Source organism: Benincasa hispida, chromosome 10, assembly GCF_027475165.1.
Source record: "Benincasa hispida cultivar pf3 chromosome 10, pf3_genome.v1.1, whole genome shotgun sequence".
In the NCBI taxonomy this organism is placed as follows: Eukaryota; Viridiplantae; Streptophyta; class Magnoliopsida; order Cucurbitales; family Cucurbitaceae; genus Benincasa; species Benincasa hispida.
Genome location: NC_143487.1, coordinates 59294121 through 59303940, shown reverse-complemented (window position 1 = coordinate 59303940; position 9820 = coordinate 59294121).

Here is a 9820-nt window from a genome sequence, read left to right as displayed (position 1 = left end):
TAAAACATGTTAGCCTATTGATTAGGTTAGTAAGTAGCTACATTTGAAGATGAGATAATCACTGGCCTAATGCATAAATAAAATACAAGTAGTTTAACTCATATAGGTTAATGAGGAAATGTAATCGGGAGTTTTCATAATGTCCTTTCATTTAGTATAAATAAAAATGTATATCTCTTATTAAAAGAACAAGTTAAATGAAAATTTCTCCTGAAGTTTAAATCTCTCGCAAGTTTTATGCCTTCATTGTGTTCTTGTGATTAGAATGCATGTCTTAGAACTTTCAATCTAGCTTGATCAATTATATTAGTTCAAAATCTTAAAGATAGGAACTAGTTCTCATTTCTTCTTGATCATTGATCATCTTTCCAATCTAAATTTTCTTAACTTTCTCGAGGTTATTTAACGACTTGATTATGTATGAAATGAAATGTGTCCAATGGATCGTATATTTTAATTGTTTTTATATACAATTGAACTATTAATTTTAAACAATGTTAATAGTCAAGGATATTTGGATTTAAACTTTAAAGTTCAAAGATCCATGAATGTTAATATAACTTTAAGAACATATTAGACAAACTTAAAACTAAAATATTATTAAAATGTTTTTTTAAGATTCATCAATTTACTAAACCTAAATAGTAGTTCTTTTTCTTATCCATCATTTGTTAAGATTCACTAACTTATAACACTTCAATTTTTTTCTAAAACATTATGGGATTATCAAACAAAAAAAATTAAAATATAGATGTACTATACACTTTTTAAACTAAAATAGCTAATAAATACAAAATTAGTAATTTAAAACTGTATTTAAGATACTTGATGATTTTAGAATCGTATTAGATATAACTTTCAAAATTCAAAGACCAAATTTATAATTATCGAGAGTTGGATAACTAAATTTATAACTAAATGTAATAAATATATCAAAGTATAGATGGTTCCTTTGGAAAAAAAGAAAAGAAAAAAAGAAAAAAGAAAAAAGAAAAGTAGTAAGTGATAGAACAATGCATGTGAGTCTTGTAGTATAATAAGATGCATGGCCTCTCTGAATCTGCTCCAAAACCATGGCTAAGTTCAGTTACAGAAAATGTGAGATATAACTCACCTGTCTTCTCATCACTTTATTGATCCTTTTTTTTTTGGAAGTTTCTTGCAATTAAACATAAAAATTTACGTTAAAATTAGGGATTTGCATCAATCGATCAGTATCAATTTTAGAAAAAACTAGTGTCGAAAACCGATAAAAAAAAAAGAGTGAAATCTGACGGTCGATCTCAAAACCAACGTGAATTAAAATAAAAGATGAATTGATGATCTTTTATTATTAAATTAACATAATTTTCAATCTTTTTAAATTTAAATCAATCATGTAGTGGACCTGAAATTTAGGTAATATAAAATAATAATAATAAAAAAACAATACTAAGGCAATAGACTTGTGTTTGGGTTGATGGTAGTGGACTTACTTTTATACTTATTTTTTAGAATTTTTTTTTAAAAAATTTATATATGTCCGTCGGTTGGTTTTTGAAATTTTTTATATGAAACATAAAACTGACCACCGACCTCAATTCGATCGGTTTTGAATGGTTGGATCGGTTTTCATTGTCTTTATGCTCATTCTAAGTCAAAATGGACAACTCAACTGTATATTTGTATTATTAATTTAGAGTTTCAATTCCCTATCTAAAAATATAAAAATATATTAAATATGAATGGGTACATATATTGAAGGGAAAAAAGTACCCCTATCAAATAATTTTTAGAAAGAAAATAGGTTATTTTAGAAGTTTAGCCTTTAAAATTTTAATTTTGAATGTGTCGATAAATTAATGCACCAATATTATACTTCAAGTTGCATATATATATTTTAAATGAACGTTGATAGTGATATAATTTAGTTCTAGACATAATTTATATGTTTATATCGTTGATATAATTGACTGATGCACTTTAGTTCACGTACCATTAACATACATATCTTTGGTACATCATTGATTTACCTTTATTTGATATATATTTTATAGATTTTATCAATGACGTGGATACATTATTGACACACTACTATAATTTATTTATCTAATTAATATAAAAGTACTATTTATACACTTTACGATCTTCTTAATACACAAGCAATTAAATATATGCATCAATGTTTTTCTTTTATATAGTAATTCTATCATTCATGTATTAAGTTATCCGTATATATAACAATTTAATTATCTAGTCACATATCAATTAACTAACAAGTCTATCACTAATAGACGCATAAAGTCACACATTCATCGATACATCAATGATATACCTATCATTAATTATATGATACTAACATTGACGATATTTTATATGAAGTATATCAACGACATAGGTATATTTATGGTACACTAATTAAGTTCATGATCTATATAATCCGGATATACATGCATTGTTGATATACTAATCATATCTATGAAATATAACTAATGTGTATTACATCAACAATGCACCCAATATTAGTTATATCATTGATAGACAACAAATACACTCTAGATTTTGCCTATTAGTCATACAATAAATTGATATATCAAACTAAATGTATATTAGTTAACTAATAAATGAACAAAAATATCTTTTAATTAACAAATGTCTCATCAACTACAAGCTACTACTGTTACATTAAAGAAAAATGAACTAAATTAAAATTTGACTCAAAATTAAATCCCTAAAGAATGCATGCATTTTCAAGAGTTTAATTTAAAGAAATAAGTCATTTTGAAGAAAAAAAATTGAAGTGTTTGACAATCACCTCAAAATAGTTTTTGAAGTGTACTTTCAACAATTTTTGTCAAAAGTGTTTAAATAAAAATGAATTTTTATACAAACATATTTTCTCATGTCAATCCAAACGGACTTTGAAAATGTAATATTTTGAAATCTAGAGAATAAATATAAACGACTAAAAAAAATAAATCTATTTTAAATCAAGACTATCCACGTGTCATAACTTGAATGGGCTCAACTTCCACTAAAATTTTAGTGCATTGAGAGCTGAGGAAAGCAAAATTTGTTTCAACAAGCCAAAATGGTCACAACTTTCTCATACTTAACCAAATTAACCATATAATATATCAAATGAAAAACTCTTTAAATGTACTATACACTTGTGTAAATAAAACAAGTAATATGCTAGATACTCTATAAATCTAGCTCTCATATGAATGTTGGGTTTTTTTAAACTATGATACCAATCGATCTCTTTGGTGATAGAGTCTAATGTTTTGGAGGTTATTAAACTGGTTAATAAGAACTTATATTCTTTTGTTGAGGTTGACGTCTTCAATGAGGTTATTTTTTATTTTGGGAACTTTGTTAATTGTAGGAGCTTTTGTCATTGTCCTGGAGAGAAGAACAGAGCAGTCCATATTAATGCGGCTTTGACATCCTCTTTAGAGTGTTCTTCGAACTGGAAAGATATTTTTCCAGCTAGCATTCTCCCTCTTATTCTGAAGTAATGTGTGTCGGGTTTGTTTGTTCTCTTGTTTTTTCATTTTTTATTTTGAAAAAAGTATCTATTTTTATGTTCACAATATTGTAAGTACCTAACTAATCTCTCTTTGATTACTCTTCTTGATGTGCAATTACTCTCGTCTTTTGGTCCTTTGTATTTTATAAAATTAATAACAAATTTATTAATCAGATAATTAAATAAACACATATATAAACAAATATTATATTTAATTATTAGTAGTTTTTATAAAATATACAAAATAAAGTTGCATCATGGTTGCACCATTTTTCTTCTAGCATCCTCCAACTATACAACATAAAATATTTAAAATATTTTTTTAGAAAAGAAATAATTAAAATTTGTCAGATGAGAAATTGTAGTTGACCGACTCAGTTGTTTGCAAATTATGGGTGTAGTTTAGATAAATTTAAATATTTTTTAAAGCAAAAAATAAGTCAGGTGGATAATGTGAAGATCCCAAATTGAAAAAAAATCAAGGAAATATACAATCTAAATAAGATTGATTACTCATCTGATTTCAATAGATTTTGAGATAAAACCTTATATTATTCAATATAATATCAAAGTTCATGAAGTCCAAATGGTATATATGGAGGAGTCAAAACGGGTTACTCGTAGGAAAATTATCAAAAATAACCCAACAAATTTCCACCTTTTTTCTCAATTAACACCATTTGTGGTAGTTTTGTTATAATAGTTTTTATGGGTCATTTCCCAAATCTTACACAATCTTCCTCAAAATTAACTTTTTTTTCGAAACAGAACCACATAATGGTTGCCCCAAGATATGATTTTCTTTTGTAGACGGTTGCATGATCGCTCGAAGGGGAAAAACTGAAATTTATAAATCCATTTGGAAATTCCTGATTCAAACAAGACAACTATAGAAACATAAATTCGACGTAAGATTTGGTAATTTGGAGAAAATTTAAAAAGATTACATAAGATTTGCTTAAGATAACATACAATCTCAATCTTTGTCTTTGTCGAGATTCCACTTAGAAAGCTCAAAAAGATTGATTGAGTAGATGTACGGAAAAAAAAAAAGAAGTTAATTTTTTATTCGAATCTTGAGGTGATCGAGAAAAATTATTCCAATGAATTCTCCAAAAGGACATTAGTTGTGAAAGACGAAAATATGCCAGAGTTACTTCTAATAAATTCTCTATGTCGTAGTATAGAAATTTTTTTCATCTTACGAGAAGACACATTGAAATTCTCACATCAAGAACATCAAGTGACTTCGCAGTCTCGTGAGATTACTCATCTTCTCTTGTTTCCAATTAAATTCGAGACAGAAACCTATCCTTACACCTAACATTAAAGAGGATCAGAATTTCAGAATCTCATTTTTTTTTCCTTTTGAAAGAAAAAATCAGTTTGAACACGATGGCAAAATTGTACAAAAAAAAGTAACCCAAAGTACAAAATGGCAACATGATGAACATTGAAATCTATTTTACAATTAACAAACCCAAAAAAAAAAAAAGAAAAAAAATATTGACCGTCAATTGAGATGTGGCAGAGAGGAAAGAGAAAGTTGCTTGGGATGCAATTGTGAGCGTTTATTTTACTCTTATCAATATCAACACAACGATACAAAAAAAAGGTTTCAAATTTAAATAAAGAATATTCCCACCACACACTTCCACTTCATTATCCCCCCCTTTTATTTTTCTCTTTTAATTAAACAAAAAAATGGATCGACTCAAAAGTCTATTAATAATATGTTTCTATCTATTTCTATAACTAATAGACTTTTTATCAATTTTTATTAAAGAAGATTAAAATTTTGTTATTTTATATAAATAATTTTTCTCATTTTTTTTATTTTTTAAAATTTTCTCTTTTTTTAGTACTCACGTCGATACTAATTATCATTTTTTTTTTTGGGTGAAAATGAACCTAATTGGATTAGTATAATATTTGTAGGTCAATTTAATGTTAGAAGTTGGATTAATCAGTCCACGTATGTGTGGTCAGAAAAGAAGATAAATAAGAGAGTGCTTTGATGAGTGAGAGGCAGAGCTACGGAAAATAAAAATAAAAGGTAATCATTTTTTTAAAAAATAAAATTTTGTTTAATAATGGCTTCTTCAACAATTACTTTTATTGGTGATTATAAAGAAAAAGTTGTTCCAAGTGATTTCCCGTCCATTATTTTAAAGTTACTTTAAAAAGCTTTTTATTTTTAAAAACAAAAAAATGTCAAATAACATATTTCAATTCGCATCCCATCAATTATTTTTAAATTATTTTTAAAAAATTTATTTACAAATAACAACTTGCAAAAAAGAGCCTAATAAAACTCACATTAAGTATATATTATTAACTTCAATATTAAACGTTTTTCTTTCGCTCTATTCATTATTAAAAAAAAAAAAAAATCAACTTTAACATTAAAAAATCATCTACTTTCATTCTAAAAACATTACGCTTTATATTTGTTACGAAATCGACAATTAAAGAACACAAAAAAGAACGTAGAGATAGAGAAAATCAACACAAATATATGTGATTCACTAACAGTATATTAGCTACGTCTACGGGCAGAGGAAGAACAATATTATTTGAGAGAATGTTTTCAAAAATTACATAAAAATGACGTTTCTAGAGTTAGAGAGTTTATATAGCGCACTACTCTAAACTCTAGGGTCATAATCGTAAATAACTACAAATAAATAAACATGCTAAATACGAAATATGAATAGGTTTCGGGGACAACAACTCCCACCAGGGCGTGCCGCCCCTAGACCCCAGCTCACTGACCGGTCAGTAAGACCCTTGTACTTGGTTGTTCGAAATGCCAATAAACAGATTTAAGGTATTTCAACAATATTTTTCGCACTATTGAAATTTATTTGGAATGTTTAAAAACATTTTTAGTGATTTTAAAAATTAAAAAGGTGATTTAAACTATTTTTAAACCCCTTTGAAAGTTCTAATTGAGCTTTACATAATTACTCAAGTGAAGAGTTCTAATTTTAGGTACAATTCAAATATAGACTAAACAAATGGTCAAACTTTTCAATTTAGGGTACTTACATTTCCTCCCTGCCTCGTTGAAACTAAAATTGCTATACTATATGTAGCTTTCTCAAACTAAACCTCTTTTATTCATTTTTCTAAACAATAATATAAAATTAAAAGAACCAACAAACGAAGTCCTAACCCTCTCGAGAGTGAGGGAAACAATGACAAGAGAAAAACTTATCTCTAAAATCTTGAATATCCTAAAGGAGAAGCTAAAAGTTCTATAATAATCTATGAATATTACAAAAGGAAGAAATATTTCCAAATTTAACTAAAGAAAGAGCCTCCTCTATAAAAATAAATAAATATATAAAAAAAAATTTAGACAAATCAATGTTTCTACGATTCAAGAGATGGATGACTTCTTATAAAGAATCAAATTCAATCACCATCGAAAAAATTTGATAATTTCACGCTTCTCTTAGCTTTAACAAGCCATCAACCATGACCTTAGCTATACATTGGTTGAATTGTGAGCTAAATATGAATACGAATACTAAACTATCATTATCATGCATGTTCACTTTAAATATTCCCTTTTGTTTTTGTAATCTTCTATTTCAACTTGTGATAATGACATTTTAATTCAAATTTCATTTTGTTATCATATGTTGAAAAAAAAAAGGAAAAAAACTCGAGAATAGAGTTTTTTTTTAACCATATACATATGAGGTGGAGAATCAAACTTTAATGAAGAGTCATAATATAAGTTTTATGTTAATTGAGTTATATGGTAATGTTGTCTTATTTATAAATATATAATTGTTATAATCTTAAATTTTTGTGTCAATTAGTAATTTTTACATGGACAATGGTAAATCTTTTAGTCATAATATAAGTTTTATGTCAATTGAATTATATGGTAGTGTTGTCTTATTTATAAATATATAATGTTATAATAAACAAATTTGCTGAACTTTTTGTTATATCAATTAGTTCCCATAGTTTGTTAACTGTTGTAACTAGTCCCTCTAATTTGTAAAATTTCACATTTACCATAGTTGAGGTGAGAATTGACTTATAAAAATAAATTTAATATTATATGAGTTACATAAACATTTTAAACTTATTTTCTTCCAAAGTAATATCTAATTAAGATTTATAAAGAAAACTAATAAAAGGAATTTAATTAGAATGTAAATATAAAGAATAAAAGTTTAATTAAATAATAGTTCAAAAACGTTAGAGGTATTGATTGTAACAAATAACAAATTACAGGTCTAAAAAATTAATTGATAAAATTAAAAATTTAAGAATGTAATTATAATTCGAGGTAATTTTATCAAATTAAAAGTTGAATGACGTAAATGTAACACATATGAATAGTTGATTATGCAATTTTCTCTATTATTGATGTTCATAATATTTTTTTTTCATTTTTTTAAAAAGAAACAAATGTTAGGAATATCCAACTAAAAACACGAATATCCAACTTAATGAACATATAAAATTGTCTCGGAAAGTACACTATAAAGTAAAATTCAGAATATCCACCAACTTTGAATGTTCTAGTATTTTTCTTTTTCTTTTTCTTTTTCTTTTTCTTTTACTAATTCCCTTTTTTTTTCTATCTTTTTTTTTTCTCTCTCTCTTTTTAGAATTTTTTTCTTCTCTTTTTGCTAATTAGAAAGTTTATGAGTGCAAACAAATATCGTTTTGGTAATGATTATTGTGATGAGAACAAAGTTATAAAAACAATGATGAACATAAAAGCATTTCTCTCTTTATTAATAGAATAATATATAGGATATATTTAATTTCAATTTAGTTTTTATAATTTTAAAAGTTTTTGTTACATTTCTAAAAATGTCTACGACATCATATACAAAACTGATGACTTTTTTTTTTTAAAAAAAAAAAAATTAAACATGCAAAATCCAATTAGATTTAAGATATTTAAATAAAACTATATCAACGAAATTAAAAATTTTAGGGTAAAAAATTATTAGACTTGAAACGATAATATATAACGCCTTAAGAAGTTTGGATTTAAATCCTAATTTTGAACTTTAAATTGTCACTCATATTCTATTTTGGCTTGTGAACCATTTCAATGTTTTTATTTTAGTTATTTGGGAGCTTTGAGAAAAAAAGGCCATCCAAAATATCTCTTATAATATTATTTTTTTTAGAGAAAAAAAGAAATAATTTGGTATTTTTTTTTCTAACACACCTACATGTTTTTGTTTGCAAAGGTATTGTAATTACAGTAAAGGATGGGGGAATCGAACTTCTGACCTAAGTCGATAGTACGAATACTATATTAGTTGAATTACGCTCATGTTGCTACATTTTACTCACTTTAAACCCAAATTTTTAATAACTTGTATAAGATTATATATAATGAAATGTTTAAATTTCATACGAAGCCAACTAACAACTTAAATCTTTAAATAATTCTTTTTTGAAACATACAAGAACCAAGTTAAAAACAATATTAAAATTTAAGTTTTAATCCAATTTTATATTTGAAAAATTCAAAACCAAAAACGAAATAATATGAAAGTGATGGACCAAACTAAAATTTAAAAGAAAACACAGCATAAAGGTTAAAAAAATAAATCGAAAATGAATAGAAACAATGATGAAATCATTTTGTTATGTATAAAATTACTTTGAATCACAATTTAATTACTTAAAAATCGATATAATACTTGATCTATGAGATAGAGTTTATGAACTCCACGACTAAAAACATCAATTTTATTAAACACTCTTTAATTTTACGATTTCACTCTTTACCTCCTACCCCAAACACTCTTACAATTCGTTTGGATCGCAAATCTTATTTTATGATATTAATATTAAATATTAGGAATTTAATTATATGAGATAATAATTGTTGTGTTTGAATATGTGTGATAATTAAATTATTTAATTTAGTAGTAAAATAATTAAATAAATATAATTTAATTAGCATATTAATAATTTTAATAAAACTTTATATTAAATTGTCATGTTAATATAAAATATTAGCTGTAAATTTGGGTTGAAATTTGTTAACGACATAATCTATTTATATTTATTTATTAATTAAAATTAATGGGTATTGAATAGTGAATTAATTCTACTATATTTTACGTAGGTTTTTAAATATAGAAAAATTAGTTAATTTATTAATAAATATAAAAAATATCATTGTGTATAGTGATAGATTAGAATTTAAAAAATTTCGATCAACCCAACTTAAACTATGAGATTGAGTCTAGTTGGATTTAAATAAATGAAAATTTTATGGGTTGAGTTGGTTTATAAGTTCACATGAAATAA